Raw genomic sequence first — 23390 nt, 5'->3', positions numbered from 1 at the left:
ATTTCTCAACAGTCCGTAGCATTGCCTCAGACAAACATTTATGTTTTTCATAAGCAGCAACATTAAATTTTTAACCAATGTTTGGCAGATGCTTTTATGTTTCTAAGCATTTCATTAAAGTTTCAGCATATGTGTCATATCTGAAAAAGCCGTTTTTGCTACATGTGTGAGTGCCCCAGAAAACTTTTCTGCAGACGGGTGTAATGGCTGGGAGAAGACTATATGGTCTTGTGTGGGGCTAAACACTCCCTTGGGAACACGAGATGGTGTGAGGGATGTGGAGACTCAGGAAAGCCAGCTCTGGGCAAGATGAGTGCCTGAGAGCTGTTGAACATCAGGCAGTATGGGCCGAGGCATTGCTCCTGGATGAAGGGTGAAACTGGAAGGAGTTTGCAGGGAGAGCATGCTTGTATTGGCGACAATAGTGAAGAGCAGGCAGGCAAAAAGATCACAGATGAGAAAGCAGTGGGGACTTGAGGAGGAGGTCCTGGATGTGTTGTGAAGAGGGGCTGCAACAGGGTTTAGCAGCAGATACATCGTCTCCTGAGAACCAGAGGGTATTGGAAGGCTTAACTGTGGTCTAGGATAGAGCAGCTCATGCATGGCCATGAGTGACTGAGATAATGAGGTGGGAGTGAGTGATGAAGGATTATATTCAGCAGGAGGGAAGCAGTTTGGTTCCGTCATTGCTCATTCCCAAGCACTCTAATGTTTGGGTGGTATTTCAGTGGCAGGGTTTTTATAAGGGAAGTGTGATGTTGTTTTATGGAGTGCTAGCCAGATCCCACTGAGCCATACTCTCAATCTTCAGTCTTCTTAGTCACAGTTTTTTCAACAGAGCATTCATCTGTTCATAAAGTTGCCAGTGTTTCAACATTATCATTGCTAAGGACTGGCCTACATTCACATTTTTTTGCCAATACAACTGTCTCGGAAGTGTGGGTTTTTATGGTTTTGTTTTGTTGTTGTTATAAAGGTATAGTCATTAGTAGGAGTGCATTTATGCCCATTTATACCAGGACAAATATCACTCGCTATGGTGAAGTATCCCACTTAGTGCCTGGGAACTGCTGCACTACCATAAACAACTCTTCATACTGGTGTGTAAAGGATGCATTAGCACGAGTGTTAGCGGTATTGGAATGACAGAGTACTACAGAGTTGTAATATAGAAACAAACTTGTAAAACGATGTCAGAAAGGTGCTGCTGAGCCTTCAGAGTGTCTTTTTTGGTTTGGAGTTTGAGGGATCTTTCTGATACTCTAGAGCTTTTGTCTCTTCAAGAAGACACAGGTTTTGTAAATACTCCGTATTTTGTCTAGGCTTATTTTTGAGCAGTCATCTGAAGTTATTTTCATGACACACCAACAAGGCATTTAGAAAAAATCTTTTCTTCAGCTGCACAGAAACAACAGTGCAACCAGTTACTTTTGAAACAAACACATTGTTTTCCCCTTTCCTGTGATACTCCTCCACCAGTTCAAAATAGCCTTATATTGGCAAGCAACATGTGATTAAAGTATTCTGGTTGAATCCTCAGTAACATCTTTTCCTTAGTGGACTAAGCTTTTCACCTGTGATTTTGGGCTCCAGTGGCCAACACAAGCCATGATACAAAATGTTTGAAACAAGATTGTCAAGTCGAAGGCTACTGAAGATGAACCTGCATGATTTAAAACCAAAGTGTCTTGTCAGAGCAGAGGGCTTTAGAGCAGCAATAATGCACATGTGGACAGTGAAAGTGTTTAAGGCAAAGGACATGTCAACCTCTGCAACAGCATTTTGGCTGACATACTGTGACAAGGGGTGCTTAAAGGCTCTCAAGCACAAGCCATGATAGCTTTACAGATGCCCACTGGGGCACAGTCAGCCTTATCCAGAAAGGTGCAGTGACTGATCCTTTCATGACCAGCTGGACATTCATCACCAGAGTTTCGTAAACAGAGCTGCTTGTTGCAAAACGTGCCCATGCCATCATGATGGAACCGAGCCGCAGATATTTCTGGAGCACTGCCGACTTGCTCTGGCGGAAGGTCTGGCATATGGGTTGCTTATGCAGTTCACCTTTTCTCATTTTGAATGTTTCATCCTCTTCTTTGTGGTTTTTGGTTGTGCTCTGGTGTCATGACTTCAGCTGTAGTGGTCAGTCAGGTATAACATATCTCTTGGGAGTGTTGGTATCCAAGAAGTTAGTTTACATTCATTGCTGTTCCTAACTGTAGGTTGGATTTTATACCTGGAGGCACTGTTTCTGTTAGAGTAAACATTAGGGTTGCTAGAGGAATTGGACACGTGCAATTTACTTACATCAATGCTCTGGCCCTGCCCAGTTTTCCTTCAGTACCTACAGTCAGATTTTGCATTGGCAAGGTCCAATAATACTTCAGATTTCGAATACCTCTTTGTCCTTCATTCTTAAAAGGGTGCAGTGTATTTTTCCAGGACACCTGCACCATTCAAATTCTAAGTAGACTTATTTAGGGATGAATAAGTCCAGTTTGGAAAGGGCTTTGCCACCATTCTGGAGGCTCAAGAAGTAGATACCTCTATAGCTAAATTTTAAAGCAAAGAGTTCAATGGCTTCTATTACTTTGGGACTAAAATGCAGTGATCAAGTCAAAAGAGTAGTTGCTTCTCAGGGTCAGAGTGGCTTTCTCTTCCCTCTAACCATGGTCATTGCTAGAAGAAACAGCATGCAATCCTATTAATGAAATGATGACCAGATACAAACCTGTTTTTGGGGGTGAGCGTGAAAGGCTGGAAGGAGGGGGAGGCTGAAGTTGGATAGCAATATAGCAATGCAAATCAGCCAGTGAGTCAATGACAGGAGGGAGGGGACCAGGGCCTCCAGAAATTTAATGCTAAAATGTAAAAACAGAATAAAACCACTTGTTCCCTAAAGAGACCTAGTCAGATGGAAACCTGGTCTCCATAGCAGGCCTTGAAATATTCTGGACACGTTTTACATATCGTAATAAAAGTGACTCAGTACCAGCTTTTATTTTAGTGGTGCAATTAAAATGCTTTTAAAACGCAAAATAAAACCAAGAGACACATGATCAGCATGAAACAATTATTAGTAAAACTACAACAATCCAGGATTAAAATACTTTATTAAATAAAGAGCAAATCAGTCTTCATACTGAGTTAGAATTAACTCACCAAATGAAAGCCAGCTCTAAGCAATCTCAAGCCCAACTCTAGAAGGCAGAATATGAAGTTTTGCTACAAACCTCACCCAAGTAACTATACTGAACACTGAAATTATTAATTTGAATTTAGTTGACTTTTATAATGAGTTCAAGGGTTATTTTGATTGCCCCTCTGCTTTGATTAAGAGTATATTCTTTAAATTGCATTATAGTTTTACACGGCACCTTGAAAATTAAGAAAGAGGCTAGTTTGTCCACACAACTGCTTAAAACAAAAGACAAGAGAAGTTGTTCCACGAGGAAGAAGCTTTGCTTCCTGTGGGTTTATGCCCCCTCTCTCTCAGCCTCTGGTTTCTTAAATTCTCTTCCTGTCGGGCTGTGCAGGCAGCTGGCCGTAGGTGTGCTGACTGCCTGGCTGTTGGTCCCATGCAGGAGCACAGGTCCCAGACCTCTCCCTTGCCAGGTCAGAAGGAAGGCACAGATACCTCACCTCTTGGACACCTCCCTTTCTCCATTATTTGTGCAGAAATAAACAGCCAGGTTGCAGAGCTAATAGCTGGGCGAACAATGTAATCACTTTAGCTTTGTGTCCTTGGGAAACCAGGCTAGAGAACAGAAGAGTAAGTAAGAAGATACTAAAAATACGAGGGCAGTGCAAGCTCTTCAGCTCTCAGTCTTCTGCATGCTTGTGTAGCAGGGGCTGGGAGTGCACAGCAGATGTGGTACTGTTTTGCTGGCATACTGCTTTCCACTAGGAGGGATTTTTCAGTCTGGAGCAAGGAAAGAGATGATGGATTAGTCAGCTACTGAAGGAGCTTTTTTTAATGTCGGTGCAGTGACTTGCTTTTCCCCAAATGATAGCTGTTGATATTCTGAAGCAGCAGTATTCCCTCAGGTTGCTTGCTGACCCATAAGACAAGGCTTTTCTGCCTCACCCTTGAATTTTGTGGGTTGCCTTGCACTATTTCCCTTAGGGCCAGGCATCTTTGTCCAATCAAGCTTGAATTAGGTCACTGTTAACTAGTGTCAACTTGGAGGAGTCTTGCTGAAGCTGGCAGTCTAAAAAAAAATTAAATATTTTCCATGCCACAGAGACTATTGGTCTGTGACCCACCAAAATATCAAAAATCCAGATGTATAAGACCAATTCTGATGAAGTTGGCGTAGTCTTATCTGGGTCAATTGTCTTAACAAGACATTATGTCACCAGTTAGGGGAAAATACAATCTAAAACCCCTAAAAATAACTAATGGGAAAAACCTTGCACAATAAAGCCAGTCGCACAGCATTTGGTCATCAGAAAAATAAAAATAATTTCAGACTCATGATATATTTAATCATCTGTATTTATTCCTCTGCTAATCTAAAAACAGGCAAATGTTCTTTTTCTTCTTGGAAACAACACAGTTCCGGAAAACTTCATATTTCAGGCAGCTCTTCAAACAGCTTTTCTGCTAAAACTTAAATTTCATTTTTTGTTAGGAGGAAAGCAATTGGAATGATAAAAATTTGAATTTTATATAAGATCCTTTACCATACCAGCTATGTTGAGGAGAACTATTCTGTGGGCTTTCAGAATAGACACCAAAATAATATATTTTGTATGTTTCATTACAGAAAGAGAACTAAGATTTTGTGACAGTCATTCTGATCTGGTCTGGATAAAGCAGAACTGAAGATACCTGAAGGAAGCTAGACCAAGAATGAAAAAGCATCAGATGGGAACAAATATAATTAATCCATATTAGCTGCCATATTGCCCAAGAAGGGGAGTGGCAGCTCCGTAACAGCAGCAGCAGAAAGAGCCCATGAAAGAAACAAAAAAGCAGTGGAGTCTCTTGTGTCACGTGTATGTAGAAAGCATCCTGTGCATGAATTATTTTGCTGTGGTGATGACTGAAGCCTTCAAGATCACTTCTTCATTAGGAGAAAAGTTAGCTAGGTATCCTTAGACACCAGCTTCCATTTCCTTTTTCCTCCGTGGCTTTTTCATATAAAAAACATCAAGGCAGGAGTACACCAAACTATGGTATTGAGTCCAACCATTTATGGAGATTTTCAAGACCAGCCTAGATTTGAGAGGAAAAGAAAAAAAAAGCAGTGCAAGGAAAGAGTTGTAAAGAGGATCTCTAAGTCTGTGATGCTGCAAAAGCTTGAAAGGTCCTGTGTTCCTTCACCACAGCATTATCCAGAAAACACAAGATGCTTTCAGTGAGGGGATACCTTTGAGAAAGGAGATGCAGTAAAGCATTTCAGATGCCTTGGAGTTCTTGAGGATCTTGAAAATGCTTGTTTGGAGCTTTTTTCTTTTTCTAAGTGGATTAGAGATTTGGTTGGATTAGGGCCTTAATAAATACCTACAGTGTTTGTCTTTCATCTGCAAAATGTTTGCTTGCTTTTAAATAGACTATTCTTGTTTGCTCCAGTGTTGTCATGTTGATGTGAAACTCTGGAAACAGGAATTCTGCCCTTAATTCAATAAAAGGATTTGGAAACCTGAGGCCAAAACTTGCCTCAAATATAACTGGTATAAATCCAGAGTAGCAGGACTTTATTTCAGCGCTGGAGAAGCAGCAGGAGACTCACTCCTTGACAATTTTTGATGTCTGGATGACTTGTTTATGTGCCTCATGATAGTTTGTGGTAGTGTAGCTATTATTTTTAAAGCTCAGCCCTGGCCAGAGGGCAGCCGTTCCATTCCACACGATGGGGAAACCCAGCAGAGACAGTTCCTTCGTCTGGAGGACAGAAGACTGCTGGCTATGGCAGAGATGAATGGAGAGGCCAGGCCTGGCCATCTTTGCTGGTCCGGTGGCCATGAGATCATTAAACGAAAGTGGATCTTGTTAAACAAGAACAGATCTCATGAAATCTTTAGGTGGCCTTGAGTCAAAGATGTGCAAGGAAAGGTGCAGTGCAACAGTGCTTACTCCTGGTGCTGTGCATCACTGCTGCTGCTCCTTTGCCTGTTTTTCCTTTGCTGAGTGGCTTGGGTGGTCGAGGGTGCAGATAAGCCTGTGCATACGATGCCGTTGAGAAGATGCTGCCTCCTCTGTATCCATAAACAGAGGAGCCATAAAACCTAATCCCTGTCACTCTGGCTATCCTTTGGATGCTCTTAACTAATGAACATTTCAAAGGTTGTAACTCAATGATGACAATTTATTGCAGCGATTTATAACTTCAGTCATGTACAATTAACAACCTACAGGAGGGTAATGATGAACATCTACTGCAACCATTTCTCATTTATGTTGGTGGCCAGAATAAAGTATGTCAAGGCACAAAGGTCATGGACCGAGGAGTGGGAGCCACCTGCCAGCTTTGTGGACAGGGAGGACTCCAGCTCGGAGTGCTGACTCATGCCACTGTCATGAAGTCATGTTATGGCACTGTCTTCATGTCATGAAGACCCCCTCTCAGTCCCTCTCCCATCGAGGCATGCACGGGCCTGGTTGTGTGCTGGCACCATGGGGGAAGTTTCCCATTGCCGATGAGGCTGAGGCAGAAGGTGACAGTGGGACTGTCAGCACCTTCCCTTGCAAGGTGGGGTGCGAGGTGGAGCTGGAGGCATGGGGAGCTGCACGAGATGTAATTGAGTCATCACGGCAGGCCTGGCCCGTGGTGGCAGGGCTCGGAGGGTGTTCAGCAAGACGGCTGACTCCCACCATGATAGTTGCACCTGCTTCCTCCTTCTTGCCTACTCCCACTGCTCATCCTGCTCTCACTGCTCATCCACCTTCACCAAGAGATGGTAGCAAGAGGCAAACAAGACCCCTGCCCATTTTGGTGGCAGCGAGATGTGGGGCTCTCTGGAGTGGCCGGAGGGGACACGGGCCCAAGCCTGCTTCCCAGCCATCTGGGGAAGTGGTAGGGTTGTGCCTGCTCTGCAGGCAGAGATCTGTTTCCAAGGGCATTATTGACAGTCTCTTTGTAGAGCGGAGATTAGCTCAATAATGAATGCCTCAGAATAAATCAATGGTGGGACAGCTTCTAGACCTGGTGATTTTCCACCTTCTGCAGCTTCTGGGTAGCACACGAGTGCTGGCTTCAGCCCAGCAGGGATAGCAGGGCATGCTTCAGCTCTGCTGGAAAGTGCTTAAGGAGGGTACTGGCTTTTGCCTCATTTCAGGAACGTGGCCTTTTTCTTCAAGGTGCACCTCAGCAGCATTTTACGTATCCTCCAGGCTGACTTTTTTGCTTCAAGGAGCTGTAAAGGTCACCTACAGGGCTGTTCAGATGTCATTACTCACTCTTTAATACTGAGTCCTTTGCCATCTGATCTTTTCGTATTTGTGATGATGGAGAGTGGTCTTCGTTCTGCCTGATGAAGACAGCTGCTAGCTTGCAGTGTTTATTTCTGCTCATGTAAAATCTTTTAAGAGAACTGTATTGATCTTTATAAAGGAAAATTACAAGGTCATAAGACAATTATCACACGCTGAATTGCATAGTGTACATTGGTATTGAAGAGGGCAAGTCCTACAAGTAAAGGTGAATTTTATGTGTGGAATATAATGAAAATTGACCTGCGTGTAACATCCCATAAGGTGATACAAATTATTACAATGTGTTACTTATATTTTAAGAATCCCATTTTTCTATCCACCACAGTCATATATGACAAAAAGAGTTTCTGTCCCAAAGCATTTCTTTTGGCAATGTATTCATGTGACAAAATGCAAGTAGGAAAGAGCAATAAGAAAGGAAGGTGGCAAAGGATGCAAAAGGACACCCATCAACCCAATGACCACAAATGTTAGCATACTGTCTACCTGCCCAATGTCAGCTGATTTGTAGACATAAACGATTGTTCAGCCCCATTTTTTTCTACAGAGATTGTTTTCAATACAGCCTTTAGCAGTCTTCTTGTTTTGTTTTGTTTTGTTTTGTTTTGTTTTGTTTTGTTTTGTCAGATTAGGACAGCAGTAGATGAGTTGGTATTAGACACACACACAAGGGAAGAAGCAAAGAAGAAACCAGAAGGTTCATGTCAGACTGGAGAGTCAACAGGGAAACTGTTTTATGGTGGTGAGAGAAAGATGTCAAATGACAGGCGGAACAGTTTGGGCAAGTGGAGGTGTTATTCTTTGTGTCATTTTAATGGCTGATGATTAGAAAAGAAGAAAGAGAGGGCAGGCAAGAATATTTTGCTATTAAAAGGGATAAGAAAGAAAAATTGTGTGATCTCCTAGGACAGATCACATGCCCAGAGCGAAACTTGTCACAACAGAATCAGGTTGATTCATGAGTCTGTGTGCTGCATGTAATTATACCTTATTTAAAAATAATATTAATATATACTAAAAAAAAAAAAAAAGGAATGGTCTCCAGGTTCTGTGGCGCTGCTCCTGCAGAGCGAAATCCTGCCCAAATTAGGATGGAGGAAGCGCTGCTGGAAGGCCCTGAGCCGCAGGGCTCCTCCTGGCCAAACCAAGATTCCTTGGGATGGTTGAGGCAGTACGTTCTAGAAACGAAAACACACCCGGGCCTTCCTCCAAAGGCAGCTGTCGTGCTAGCAAGCCTAATAAACTAGCCACCCCCCAAAACCACACGCCGCGGTAAGCTCTTGCGTGAGCTTGCCCACATGGTGAGCTGGTCCTCTGTGCTAGCTCTTTCTTGAGTGTGGAGAACCTGATCAGCTACACGGGCTGGAAAAAGAGGCCCCCTACATCTGCTGAACAGCACATGATAGGATTTAGCCAAGAGATGACTTAATTTCTGTGGAAATAGCCTGTTTTTTTTTTTTTTTTTTTTTTTTTTTTTCCAGAGTGGCTGAGCACCACGCACATCCTACTGAGAATGAAGGGAGGGGGAAGAGTCAGGCGCTCAGCCTTGCTGATGACCACTGCGACGGGCTGTGCTCCTCGGTGCAACAGGAAGGGCTGTCAGGTTCTGCATGTCTTGCAGATGTATTTTTTTTTTTTTTCTCTTGCAAAATTCAGCAATGGCTGAAAAGATCCAATGAAATTTTTTCTGACACAAAGTGGGAAAACTCCAGCCTGAGCAAAGAATTGCTCAGAAGTGTAGGAATACGTGATAATGGGATTCAAAAAAAACCCCACAGTGTTGTGGCTCAAAGTGAAGCCATTGCTGCCCCAGGGGCTTGTGTATTCTGATCAGGAGTGGGAGGCAAATTAGGCTGGCAATGCCTCTGTCTAGTCACCCCACCTGCAGAGTTTCCGAGTATGGTGGTTGCTTTCTCTATTAAACAGCTGACGTTCAGCCCCTTCTGCACTGCTAAAACCATTTCTCTCTCATGTCCTTGATTATGTGATGGCTACTGATAATGTTCATCCTCTTCTGCCAGGTTCCCTTGATCTAAACTGCCACCCTTAGCAAGGACTTCGAGTCCAGCTGGCTGTCTTATTTCCTTCAAAACTGCTGTTTTTCATGACTGCCTCTGGCCAGGAACATAGCGAGGAAAGGAAGGCAGTGCTGCACAGAGGGCAGCGACTGGGATGGGACACAGACAGCCCGGGCTGCCAGCAGACGGGGGCCAGGAAGTGTTTGGAAATACCACGATCCTTCTTCACACTTGCAGATTCTGGCATCGAGCAGCGGTGCTGTACCCTGCTGTCGGCGCTATCAAGAGTCTGGAACTAGGTCAGTTAACAACGTGCAGGCTTGAGCTGTCCTCTGCTCCCACACAAGTTAACAGCACCATTAAATGTCAAATAGCTTTTGTCACCATTTTCTGCTCTTCAAGTGCCAGGTCTTAAACTGCATTTTGCTCATGTATGCCATACCTTCTCAGTGTTTTCATCTTCCATCTCTTGTCATCTCTTGCTTTGCCTTGCTGGTGTCATGATTGCAGCTCTGGAAGCTCTTCAGTCTGGGGCATGTGTATTTCTGAGGCATGTGTGACTGGTTTTGCATTGTTCTCCTGCACCCTGTTGACTTAACGGGGGTGGCACCTCTATACCGAATAGCAGAGCATTGCTCTCTGAATGTGAAACACGTTAATAAATAATACCCTCACTGACCAAATGCCAGCTGATTTTGTAAGCCTTGAATGGATAAACCAGCAATAACTTGGTATTTGCTTGTCTGGTATGAGCCGCTCCATTTTGTGAGCCCAGTGTGGGATAGGCACAGAGATGTGACCATCAGGCTCATCTTTAATTCTGTCTTTAGGGCTTGTTGGGTAAGTCAAAGCTCTCATGACACATCCTTGTCTGTGGACACAGTCTTATGCTGATCTCCATCCATGCAACCACTTTCCTCCACATGCCTACTCCCTGTTGACATAACCTCTGCTTTGATTTCCTGTGGTCATGCTAGTGCTCGTGTGGCCACAGTGTCCTCACAGCAATTTAGGGGCTAGCTGCTGGCAAGGGTGTGCACCAGAAGGAAAGGACTGACTCACGGTAAACAGAGAACCATACTTGGAATTATGGCTGGTTGTGTGTGACTCCACACAGCTTCTTAGAAGAAGCCAAGGGGCCATGACCTCTTGCAGTATCATGATTTTGGTGAAGGCATAAAGATGTCCTAGAGGCTCAGTATCTGGAGGACAAGAGGTTTCTGAACATGATCTGAACGTGACAGAGCTCTTCTGCCAGGTGGCTAGGTTTTTTTTTTTGGTCACTTTGCACTATGTAAACAAAGGGCTGGATGGAGCTCAGTTTGTAGTTGTGAGTGCTCAGGCTGCCCCGTGCTTTGCAGCATTGATGTTTAGGCACCACAAAAAAAATGTGGAATTGAATCCTGCTTTCTCCTTAGCAGAGTATTGATCTTTAAATAGGAAAAGACCAAACCATAAACCGGAAACTCTATATCCATGGAAACATGGAGCTTAGCTCCTACGACTCAACAAGCACAACAGTAATTATTTTGCTGTCATTTTTACAACTTCATAGCTTAATGGTATTAAACGACCCTCAGCTGCTCCAGTTGATTATTATCTGTCATTTGTGGTTAAATAATACTGTCAATAGAATATCACTGACTGAAATTTTATGTTCCCACTTAAAAAATAACACCTACCACATAATGTTGTATTAAGTAGTTCTTGAGTTTTTAAAATTAGATAGATAGACAAATAGCTAGATAGATATTTTGGTCTCTTTCCCCCCTCTCATTTTTATTTTATTTTATTTTATTTTATTTTTTTTTTTAATTTTATTTTTTTAAATTCAAATACAAACGCATTCTTTAGTTTTATTAGAGCCTTGATAGAGCCTGTTAGCTACATTTTGTTTCCCTGGTTGTCAGGTTGGTCTTTCACTCAGTAGCAAAGGAAGCCTTTTGTACAAAAACACTGTTTCAAAACTGAAAAGACAACAAGAATACATCTGGCAGGACCAGTTTATGCATAAAGACTCCTTTTTTTACTGCAGCATCAATACTGATGGGACTGGTTTTAACAAAGAGCAGAACTGCTCCTGCTAGTGAAAGCTTTTTTGGCTTATCTCAGAGCTCTGGGGAGCAAATGGGGGGCCATAAGAACAGGACGGGGATGGGGAAGGTGGATCTTGAGTGAACATGACCAAGCTTTGGGTGACAGGAAGGTTCTTATTTTAAATAAAAGGTATTTAACTGTGTTGGATCCCATGATTTTTTTTTTTTTTTTTATTATTATTTCATAAATATCCACTTATTCACATTGTGGAAGACTGTGTCGTGCCATATGTAGAACAAACTAGCTTTAGATTGATTTTTTTTTTTCTCTTTTTCGCCAGCTTTGTAACAAGCTGGTGGCAGGCTGAAGACAGCATTGGAATACATGCATTGAATCCTGGGGAGAAGGAATGAAAAGGTCTGATTTCCTTACCAGAGCTTGCAGGATGCTCCCTAAGTGTAACAAGTGGTACTGCAACTCGTAACACAAAGGGCTCATAAACAAGGAAACCTTTATTGCAGAAAAGTTTCCACTGCAGAGAGTTTTCAAATGGTCCATAAAAGGGCATAAATTGGCTCTTTCATTTCAGAAAAGTAAAATGCCTTCCCACTTGATAGCACAAATAGTAGAACCCGAAGCCAGCTCTTGTTTAAGGCGTTTACAGGACTGGGCAGACACCAGAGAACAGGAGTGGAGGAGGGCAAGGGAGGAGCCCGCGCCTCCCTGTCTGGCTGTGGCACGTACCTGGGCCCAGAAGACTCAGCCAGAATTTATGTCAAAAGAAGCAAACAAACAACACCTTAAAGGTTTAAAATGCACTGGCAAAAGAGAAGCACCAGGAAATGTGCTGGTTTTGTTGCAGTCTGACAAAGAGAGAGAAGGCCTTTAATTTTAAGAGTTCCAGGGCTTTTTTTTTTTTTTTTCTTTTTTTTTTTTTTTTTTTCCTCAGTTATTCGCATGAGAAAATAACTAGGCATTCCAACAACATCATTTGGCAGAAATGAAATCTAAGTGCTCCAATTTGAGTTTCAATAAATCAGTACTAGAATTGGCTCTGTCACTCTATAAACTCTTGGGCATTGGCTTTTATACCCTTTTGGAGCTGGCTGGCTGCTCTCTTAAACATGCTGATCGTGACGCAGTGATGGTTTCATCATGACACGCACTAATCAAAAAAAAAGGCAGGCGAATATTTGTACTGCCCCCCACCCCAAAGATGAGCAGCATTTTTAATGGTTTTGTTACAGCCTAATCAAAAAAGAACTGTTTAACATTTACACGGTTCCTCTTCTTTTCTCTTTCTCTTATTTCTTTTCTTTTCTTTTCTTTTCTTTTCTTTTCTTTTCTTTTCTTTTCTTTTCTTTTCTTTTCTTTTCTTTTCTTTTCTTTTCTTTTCTTTTCTTTTCTTTTCTTTTCTTTTCTTTTCTTTTCTTTTCTTTTCTTTTCTTTTCTTTTCCCTCCTTCTTTTCTTATTTTTTTTTTTTTTTTAATGATTTAGAAAAAATAAAAAGGCAATATGATACCACACAGCAGCCACTACTGCTAACATGATCTTTCTGTAATGGTGTGTGGAAAGAATGCACAACAAAGGAAGTAGAAAAGCTTTGTAAATATACATTGCACTTTTTGGCAGAGAATAAACCCACCTGATTATCTTTCTGCTACTGCTGTAAATGATATTGCCCATTTATTGAACAGATGCAAGCCCTTCCAAATCCAATTAAAGGCTTCTCAGGTGTGCCCACATGAAGAAAGTCTGGATGCTGAGGTGTAAGTGCATTGGTGCTGCTACCGATATAGGCTGGCAGGTAGGTGTCATTTCTGCCATAAAAGCTATGAAGCTTTTATGAAGGCCTGGGTGTCAGTGTGCGTACATGGGGGACACTGCGCGTTTCTCCAATGTAGACACACGGTCAGAGACTCTTAGTACCAGTGGATATGAAAAGCATTGTTGTTTCTCTAAATGTTATGGCAAAAGCATGAATGGAATTACAGCATTTCTAAATATTTTGCCTAATTAGTCTGTTGGGAAGAATTTGAACTCCACTTGTCCTGGATGTGAATGCAAAGTATTGACTAAACCCAAATATCGCACTTGCTGGCTGTTGGGAAGGCCCAGGGTCAGTGTCACCAGAGAGCTGCAAATCCCAAAGGCCATTTTTCATGAAATCCTCCCTCTTAGCCTTTGCATTTTTAAGTGTTTTTTTTTTTTTTTTTTTTTTTTTTTTTTTGACTCAGTACCAGAAATGTCTCAGATTACAGGCCCAGGTCTTCCTCCCCTGGCTTACAGAAGTGTGATACAAACAAAAACAGAGGCATAGGCATTTAAATAAAAAGTAGCCCAGGAAAGGATTGTATTTCTCTAGAGCTGCTACTCTACTAGGCCTGGTCCAAATGGCCGTGTTCCTTTCTGCTGCATCCATCAGAGGGGAACCCTTTGGTGTGTTATTTCCTAGCTTATTCAAAAACAAAGCCTACATTCTGTGGTAGGTAAAGCAGCTGCTTTCCCACAGGGGAGAGAAGTTGGAGCGAGGAGATCTGCCTGCTGCTCCATGGCTGTTGCTGGCAGGGCTGGAAGTGGTGGGGCGAATATGGTTCATCAGTGTGACACGGGGCTGAAAAAACAAAAGGTCTTCAAATGCTCTCTCTGCCTTTGATCCTCTCTGCTGTGACTACCAAGACCACCACAGTAACAGTGAGTGGTAGGGTTCGCCAACAGAGATGTGATCCTCTTCTCTGAGTCTCCCTGGGATCCTCCAGCTCCTGCAAAGCTCTGGAGAGCAATGCGAGCACTCCTCACAGGCTCTCTGCCCACACCAGGAGGCTCTGCAGAACAGGGCCGTGCTCCTGGGTAGCTGAGCAGATCCCTGCACCTTTCCAGTGTAAATCCAATGGGAGCAAATCTTGCATCCAGTTGCAAGATCCACATAAGTCTCTGCAAGAATTGGGAGCCAGCAAAGGAGAGAAACAGGATGATGGGGGAGCTCAGCGGTGGGGAGAGGACATAGCAACAACATTGAAGACATTGCTGAACTGGAGGCAGATCAGTTTGTCCTCATTCTTCCTCTGTGGGCAGGTGATAGATGGAAGTTGTCTGTTGTCTACTTCTCTTCCATGAATAGGCAAGATACATGCACTCCTTCCCAGAATTTGTCTTAGTCAGTTAAGAGAGGGTCTTCTGCTCTGTGTGATACTCAGAGGCTCTTGGGTGCCAAAAGCTTTTCCAGGTACCTTTTTTCTGCGTATCTCTTTGGTTGTCCTTCAGGTGTCTGCCTGTTGCAGAACACCTTAACGGTGGTTGTCTGGTATATGAATCTCACTTTGGTTTGGACAGCCAATATTCATGGAATCACAGAAGTGCTGAGATCGGCAGGGACCTCTGGAGGCCACCTGGCCCAACCCCCCTGCTCAGGCAGGGCCACACACAGCAGGTTGCCCAGGTCCACGTGCAGGTGGCTTTTGAAGATCTCCAAGAAGGGAGACTCCACAGCACCTCTGGGTTCATACTGCTCCCTTTCAGAGAGGGGAAGGAGCAAAATCTGGGGGAAAAAGTCACGCTACTTCTTGTCCAAGGGCTGAGCTTGTGGAAGTGAAAATATAGGTGCTGTTGTGTGTGGCAAGCAAGTCTATGTGCAAGTCTATGATGCAGGCTAACCTGCCATCACCTGGTAAAAAAATTCACAGTCTCCTAATAAAGCCTGTTCCCACTAAGCTCACTTCTGCCTTCCACCACTTTTCCCTTCCCTTCCCTTTTCTCTGTTTCAACCAACCCCATATCTCACCAGGGAACAAAAAGCCCCAGCTTTTCACCTCCTGCTTTTGCACTGACACCTTACCCTGCAAAAAACTTCTGCAAAGACGGAGGTGTCATACCCCTTGAATCAAGGTGCACCTGCAGTCACTTCAGGAACTAGCCAGCGATGTCCCAGGTATACTCTTGAGGACCCTAGCTGTGAGGTACTCTGAGACCTAACCTCTGTGATTCATGCTGGGTACATTCAGAATCACCCAGGCTGTGAAGATGGATTTGTTACATTTAAATAAACAAATAACTAGGAAACAGCATGTTAAAAAAAAAATCAGGAGAATGAGAGTGAGGAATCAAAATTAGTGAGGAACAAAAACTGGCAAAAATGCCTACTTAAAGGGGAAACAGCCAACAAATTCTGTATTAGTGAAGCTTGTTAAATTAGCAGCCTGTTGTGACTGAGATTGTAAGACTGCTAGTGGGCTTCCCACTATGCTGTGATACACTAAGTCTATTAATGCATGCTTCAGCCCTGTGATTAATTTTTCAAGCAATTTTTACATGTGAATTTCCTCTTCTTTAGTTTTTTTGTGGCCAGCGTTAATTCTCTGAAAAGAGAGGCGAGGTGTCTACCAGGTAGTGTGTTCGGTATTTAAAAGGCATCTTTTATCCACAGCCATCATGTAATGCTATCAGGAAAATCGCAGTGTTTTCTCATGTTTAGAGTAGGAAATAATCATAAGATCTGAGATGTCTCACTGAGGTTACGCACACCAACTGCAGGCAATTGAGGAACCTTCAGATCCTTTTCTTCTTGAGTTAAGTAAACCACCAATCTGTCTCATTTCTACACGTAGCCCGCGTTTGTGGTGAATTATTCTTTGGTTATATTCTCATGTGCCTGGAGGCTTCTACCTAGAAGCTGAAATTTGTTCTTTTGTTTCAGGAAGTTGTCTTAGATAGGGTTACAGCAAATGGCCCGTGGCAATCCTTAATGCTAATCCTTCACACACTTCAGAACATTAGGTTAAAGGGAGGACAAATACAGCACTTGCTCATGCAATTGATATGTTGCCCCTTTCACTTCCCAAGGTTTTAGCCGTAAAAGTGAGGACACTGCCATTGTGCACATCCTTTCTATAACTGCTGGTAGTCCTGCTGGTGATCAGGCAGCACAAGTGTGTGTTATGCCATTGACCTGCACACAGGTCTTGTACTTCAGAACAGGACTTGTCTGTGAAGTTTCTGCTCTGATTTTTTCTGAGACTTCCCCAGGATGCACTGACTTAGGACCATGTTATCAAGGGCGTGCTGTGTGTTACGATGCCTTGTTTCTGAGCTGTGAAGCTGAGATACTTGGGATTTGATTTTCAGACCAAAGAAGTTCTTGCAGTGCCACCTGCGATGGGTGGTTGTCCAGCAGGAACTCAGGCTCAAGCGAACCCTCCTTAGAGGGATGCAGAATGGGTGCTGCTTCTGAAAGTGCTCGCTTCCTTCCTGCTTTTCTTAAAAATCACTGCAAGTATTAATTTCCCTCATCAGGAGATAATTTGGCTGATAGCCTTTCTAGTCTCTGTGGGCTGTTTCTGTCTGATGTGCAAAGTGACTGAAAGTGTCAGATTTAAATTAAGCACAGACTGCATTTTCTTACTCAGTAACATAGCCTATTTATTAAGTTCAAGGTGGCTCTTCCTACTCCTTGGGTGCGTAGTTTATTAAGCGAGTACATCCCTAGAAGCAGGGAATGGGAAACATGAATAGATAACGGGGAGACGTTGATTCATCTTCATTTGTAGAAGCGACTGCTTAACAAGTCTTGAATAACAGTGACTTCTGGGACCGAGTCCATCTGGGATGAATAACTTTTATATAACGTTTGGGGGTCTAAATTAAGAGCTGGATTCTGCCCTTGGCTGGCCCCCACAAGTAAGAGCGTAGGGAAGCACAGATGGTAGAAAAGCTCGGTTTAAAGTAGTGACCTTACACGCAGTATGACTGCCCAGCCAACAAATCTGCTCTCTGCACTGGGAGATATTGCTCATGTAGCAGACTGCGCACTGAGGTAGCTCTTAGGAGCTAGAAAACAGCGAATGGACTATTTCTTCCATGAGCATATGCACGTGCTGTTCTCAGCTGCAGAGGCAGGTGCTGATACAATGTGAGGTCAGTTGGGAAGAGGGACACGGAGCATCCCATGGCCCCAGGCTGCCTGGTGCAAAGTGGCCTTCTGTGGCTGTGCGCTCGATGAACTGGAGCCAGCAGTACCTCTGCTATTTGCCAGCTGGGTGGGATGCATTGGCAGGGTGGTCCCTGACACTTGAATGGCAGCAATCAATTGTTTTAAGTACATCTCTGCAGTATTGGGCTCATCTTTTTGTTTTTTTTGGGGGGTTTTGAAGACGAGGGAGTGGGTGTACATCCTGCTGGAAGAATGCCTTTCAGGCCAACTGATGCAGGTGACTGAGTGCCATTCCTTGGCTGGTCTTCACCAAATGGGGGATAAAAAGAAAGGGGAGGAATATGTGACCTTCCAGCCTTACGCTCTGCATACCATTTGGCTGGTGGGTGGCATTAGCAAGGCTCCACTGTTCGCTGTTGTGGGTGTCTTTATGAACATTAGCGACAGAGAGCCAGCGGGCTAGCAGTAAATACAGGGAGGCACCACAATCCACTTTAGCACTTCTCCAGTTCATTGACAACAGAAAGGCTATTGGAAGTGCTCTCATTTTTCGGAAGTTATGTGTCAAGTTTGGTTTGCAGTGGAGAGGTATTTAGGGCCATGGTGACATAATCTATCCCACCAAGCAAGCAGTATTTGCAGGGGACTGTGTACAAGCCAGCTATATGTGTGCTCTAGCCCTACTTAAAATAAACCTACACATACTATCACTTTCTTATTTTAGGAACCAGCTGAAGGGAACGAGGGCTGCAGCAGCTACATATCAGTATATGCTGCACATACGCTGATTACTCCCACTCTTGTCATGGCCATTTCTCCTCAGCATTGCCAGCGCTGCGGAGAGGCATAACTCATGGTATTTTGGAGAATGCAGGAACAGGGTAGTCAATGCTTGCTTTGCCCCCTTGCTGTTGTCAACCTAGGTGATGGATTTCAAACTGCACGTGTGCATGTGTGCACACCCAGCTGGGTTAAATTTCCTTGCTGGCATTGAAGACAAAGGTGTATGCACTGAGGGGCTCCCTGGAGCCTGCAGGAATCCATCGGTGGTGTTACAGTTGTAGTGTTACAACCCTAGTGATGGCAAAGCAGCAGCATGGAAAATGGGCTTAATGCTCACTCAGCAAAGTCTATGGACTCTGCCACCCACCTCCTCTCTCCCAGTCCCCCCATTCTTTTCCATGCAAGTATGCTGGATAGCTGGTAGAGCTGGAAAAATACTTTAGGATAACGATGCTGAGTCATTAACCACGAGGTGGAAACAATTCATCCAGTTATCACCAGCCAGCTCCACCTCCAGCCTCCCAGTAGCTGGGGGCTGTGAAATGGCTGTCCCTCCTCCCCAGAGCCTTCTGTATAACCAGGCCATCCATCCATGCCCACGAGCATGCTGTGATGTACATATGGCTCATAAACTGGACACCACACTACCTATGGTAACACTTTGGACCCTTTCATATCCAACACAGTTGGGAAACTCTGAACTATGTAGAGCAGGGGGGGGAGAATGGTCATCGCCCCATTTCTTCTCTTTTACATATTTAAACGAGTACCCAAAAACTAAATGAGTACCTGAGTACTTTAAAAGAGACCTCAGCTTGGCCTCTGAAGCTGTAAGTCTCAATTTTCACATCCATTTCTGTGTATGCACCATCCTAGGCATAGGTGTGCACACGCTGCAGATGTTAGTTTGCATGTAGAAAAGCTATTTGTGCAGTTTAGAAGATGTGGGAAAAGCTTTTCTATATGCAAACTAACAACTAGATTTTGAAAATATGTCATTAAGTGGTAGTGTGTCACAGATTTTTTGCCTTCCTTCCTTCCTTCCAAAAGGATGTACGCGTGTGATTGAAATACTGTGTGAGCTGCTAGTTGGAACAGGATTTTCTGATTCTTCAGTAATTTATATTTACTTCCACCTAACAATGAAAACTGCTTACCGCACACAACTTTTGGCCTACTATGGATTAAAATGCATTTTGGAAATCTCCCCAGATTCCTGGCACATTTATTACAACAACTCGAAATATAGAGCGTTTTGGATCTTTAATCTTCACATTCCTGTAATACGAAAAGTTGTATAATCCATCTCTGAAGGACAAATCCTTATGAAAATATTGCAACCACACACTGCTAGTAGACTTGCGTCATATTAAATCTCTCATCCATATTCAGTGAGGACAAACCTCTCATTTTCTTGCATTATGACATTTATTTGTTTGCTAAAAAGCACCCATGAAAATGCATTATTTTTTTTTTTTTTCTGAAGGTCCATTTTCCACCCCCCTTTTCTTTTCCGCACAGCTGGCTTCCTGATCATGTGGAATTTGTTGGTGGGCAATGACAGCATCCGAACAGAGCCTGCTGCAGTGCCATACCACCCGGGAGAGGGAAAAGAGGCAAGGTGCAGGGGATGGACAAGCAGATGGAAAGGCAGGGGCAAAGTATGGTGTACGCACTTCCTGCTCTTCCCTCTGTGGTGTACCTATTGCAGTAAGGAGCAGTCTTTTTCTGGCAGAGGTCTCATAGGTCATTTCCATCTCCAGCTTCTAAAGTGCTAAAGTTAATGGCGTTTTATTGCTTCATTTTCCAGTTCACCTCTAATAACTTGGCCTCCGCACACCGCAGCTGCAGATAAAACATATACATGGAGGAAAATTCCACTGAACATATTGTTTTTTTGCTTTCTCTTTGCTTCCAAACACCACTCTCAAAGCACGCAATGCCAAGTTACATATTACAAATTAGTCCTTCTTGTTCTATTCCTGGGCCCAGTACAGAAACCTGTTTGTCGTCTGTAAAAGCAGCCGAAGAGCAAGAAACAAATGCATCATTCTTTTATATGCGGGCCAGATAGAAAAACAGCTGAGCTACTCTGTTGACAAAGACTTAGTATTAGAAAGCATACAATTTCCTGGAAAGGTGTGTTGTGCAGTGATCATCTATCTAAAGAGTGATCTCTGGATGTGACACAACAAGAAAAAGTCTAACTATTACTTGGATCCTTTCAGGGTAGAGACATTTTGGACAGAGCCTGAGGAACATGAGAAGCCAAAAAGAATCTGTTTAAACCAGAAAATCCCTTGTGGACAACAAACAGTGATTGTTAGGGATGTTACATAAAAAAAAAGGGGGATTGAACATACCAAAACTTCAACAGATTCAGTTCAGAACTTTGATAGTCTTTTGCTGTATGACATTTATATCAATCTTTTTATCTATAGATATAGATAAACCTCTTTCCCTTGTCAAATGAAAGGATACCTATAAGTCATCCACATAAAAAATGAGATATGGGACCATTGTTTATATGACATGGAACAATTTCATTATTGTTAATTATCTATTTTGGTAGAATTTTGACTCAGAACCTCACTAGGAAGTGGTAAAAGCCTTTTATTTTTATTTTTTTAAGAAAGATAGGAAAAAGCAAAATTAAAGTGTTCCAGTTTCTTTGGCATTTTCATTATTGGTAATGGGCTTGCTCAGCTTCAAGACTTAGAAATGCTGAGAGCCCAGGAAGTTAAGGTTAAGACAGACAAATTTTGTCTTACCCCTCTGCTAAAGATGTGTCATTTCCCTTGCATTTCTAAGTGCAATTTTATTGTACTTTCAACTGTGGCTATCAAAAACTCCACCACAAATCTTATGCAGGTTGGAATTGCTTTTTTTTTTTTTTTTTTTTTTTTACAAACAAGTGACTGAACTTTTGTTTTGTTATTTTCCTTTCTTTGTTATCTCTGTATTGTGTGTTCACCCCCCAGTTCTGCAGCCTACACTCACCTGGAGCAGGGCCCGAGTGTCCTGTGCACATCTCTGCAGTGGATGTAGACAAGGGGTAGCACAGTTCCCACAGCAGCTTGAACCACCAAAAAGACACAATTACAGCAATTCTGGTAGTGCAGCTCCACAGTTTTGTGTTTACACTGCCACCAGAAACATGGTCCCACCTTTCCTCTGCTGCTCTTTCCTCCCCACATGCTCATTCCTCCCCTCTCTGCCTGCCAACAGTAGCATCTATCTGGCTGTATGTGGAGCCAAATCACGGGGTTGATCTGGCTGAAAATTAAACCAGCCCCACAGCCCCTCCATGAACACATCCGTGTGTACACACACACACACATGCATGCCTTTGGAGTTTGTGTAGAGTCGCCACCACAGGAGGCAGACACAGGTCACCAACCTGTAAATAGTTTGGGCATTGTCTTGTTTTGTGCTCACAGTGTGCCTGGCATGCACAGAGCACTGGACAAATAACATTTCCATGGAAATGACCACAGCCAGTAATAAGGATGATCACTAGGATCTGTGTCTTTTGAAGTTGAAGGAACCCCTGGAAAATCATTGTATTGGTACCCCAGGTAAGGGAAAAAAATTTTGCCACTTAATCATTGACAACAGCTGAGACTTTAGCCTCCCTGGCAGATATTTCATGAGCAAAGAAACTGAAGGAGTGTTGTAGAGGGCTTTCTGCCTGCCAAGAAAATCCCTAGTGTGAACACTGCCTGGAGCACCCCTGATGTTTGCACTGGTCTGGGACCACCGTGGAGAAGTTGTTCTCACCGTCGGTACCAACCTGAGTTATTGCAGCCTGTAGTGGGAGCCCCGGACAGCACGGTTCCTTTGTGCTTGGTTCCCTCTTTGTGCATGGGAGGGCACAGCTCAGGCTCAGCTGAAACCAGTATCTAAATAGGTGAACAAACAAAGGAGGGGAGGATGTGGTGTTGCTGTTCTAATTTTACATCAGGGGATGTTGGCACAGCGCTGAGCGTGAGTAGCTGGTGGTGCCAATGGAAACCTGCCAGAACTGTCAGCTACTGCATGGCCAGTACTGGAGGGGAAGAGGGTGTAATTATGTGCACTGCTGCACCGTTAGCATGAGGTAGGTGTTTGGTACCTCCTATCTCAGAATCTAGATTTTCCATGAGAACCAGGAATGGGGCACATTAAGGAAGTGCCAGCTGAAAAAAAATGATCTCGAGAATTAGTGATTGTATCATATTCTCTGCACAATTTTGTGCAGGGAGGGAACCACGCAGACATTAATGCTAAGAAGCAAGGAAAGGAGTTGCTGTTATGTCCTGGGTTGTTCTGCTGAGAATAGCACAAGTTGTTCTGCCTAGCCAACTTGTAACGTCTTATTACACAATACAGACAATTCCACATCCCATAAAGCAATGATACAGTTCATTGTTTCACGGTGTCCACTTTTTTTTTGTATCTAATTTCACCAGCGGAAATGGGAATTGCTAGGATGTTTTTTAGTGTATCAGCATTCATGACATCTCTGCAAGGGGCTATTTGATTTCCTACTTTCCTGCAGCTGTCATCTGTTTTGCTATTTCTTCCACATATTGTTGTGTGTTTCTTTTTTTTTTCCACACACATTTGCTATAGAAATAGTTCCGTGACTTACCTAATCATAACTTCTTTACACAGAGCCTGGTATTTTGCTGATACAATATACAGTTCTGAAAGCAATGTCCTGTTCCGATTCACCTCATTTTTTTGTAGCGTTGCCAACTCCATAATTGCTCTGCATGCATTGAAAGTCCAGTATTTGTGACAGCTAGATCACCTTCCACTAAGAAAAAAAGGTATGATTTTTTTCCCAGACACTTGTAGCTGCAAAAGCAAGCCTGAAAATCCTTATTTTAATAGGATGCACTGCTGAGGAACACTGTGGTACCTCATAAAGACAGTCCCATTCATTCTCACTTGCTGAACAATAACGCATGCATGCGTGTGTACGTGTACGCTCCCTCTCCTGCTCTGGGGAGGGCTATGTACACTTCTGCCAGGCTCCATGCTTGCCCTGACTTGCTGTGCCTAGTAACTCAGGTTCAATGTACTCTTGCTCTTACCAGGCTTGCTGTGTTGTTAAATTGTGTGTTAAATTGCAGAACAGACCCAGCAGGACTGTAAATAGAAAGCAAATCCTACTGATTTTCTCAAAAGCTAAGAAGG

Source organism: Aythya ferina (genome assembly GCF_964211825.1).
Source record: "Aythya ferina genome assembly, chromosome: 1".
Taxonomy (NCBI): domain Eukaryota; kingdom Metazoa; phylum Chordata; class Aves; order Anseriformes; family Anatidae; genus Aythya; species Aythya ferina.
This window is presented reverse-complemented; position numbering follows the sequence as displayed.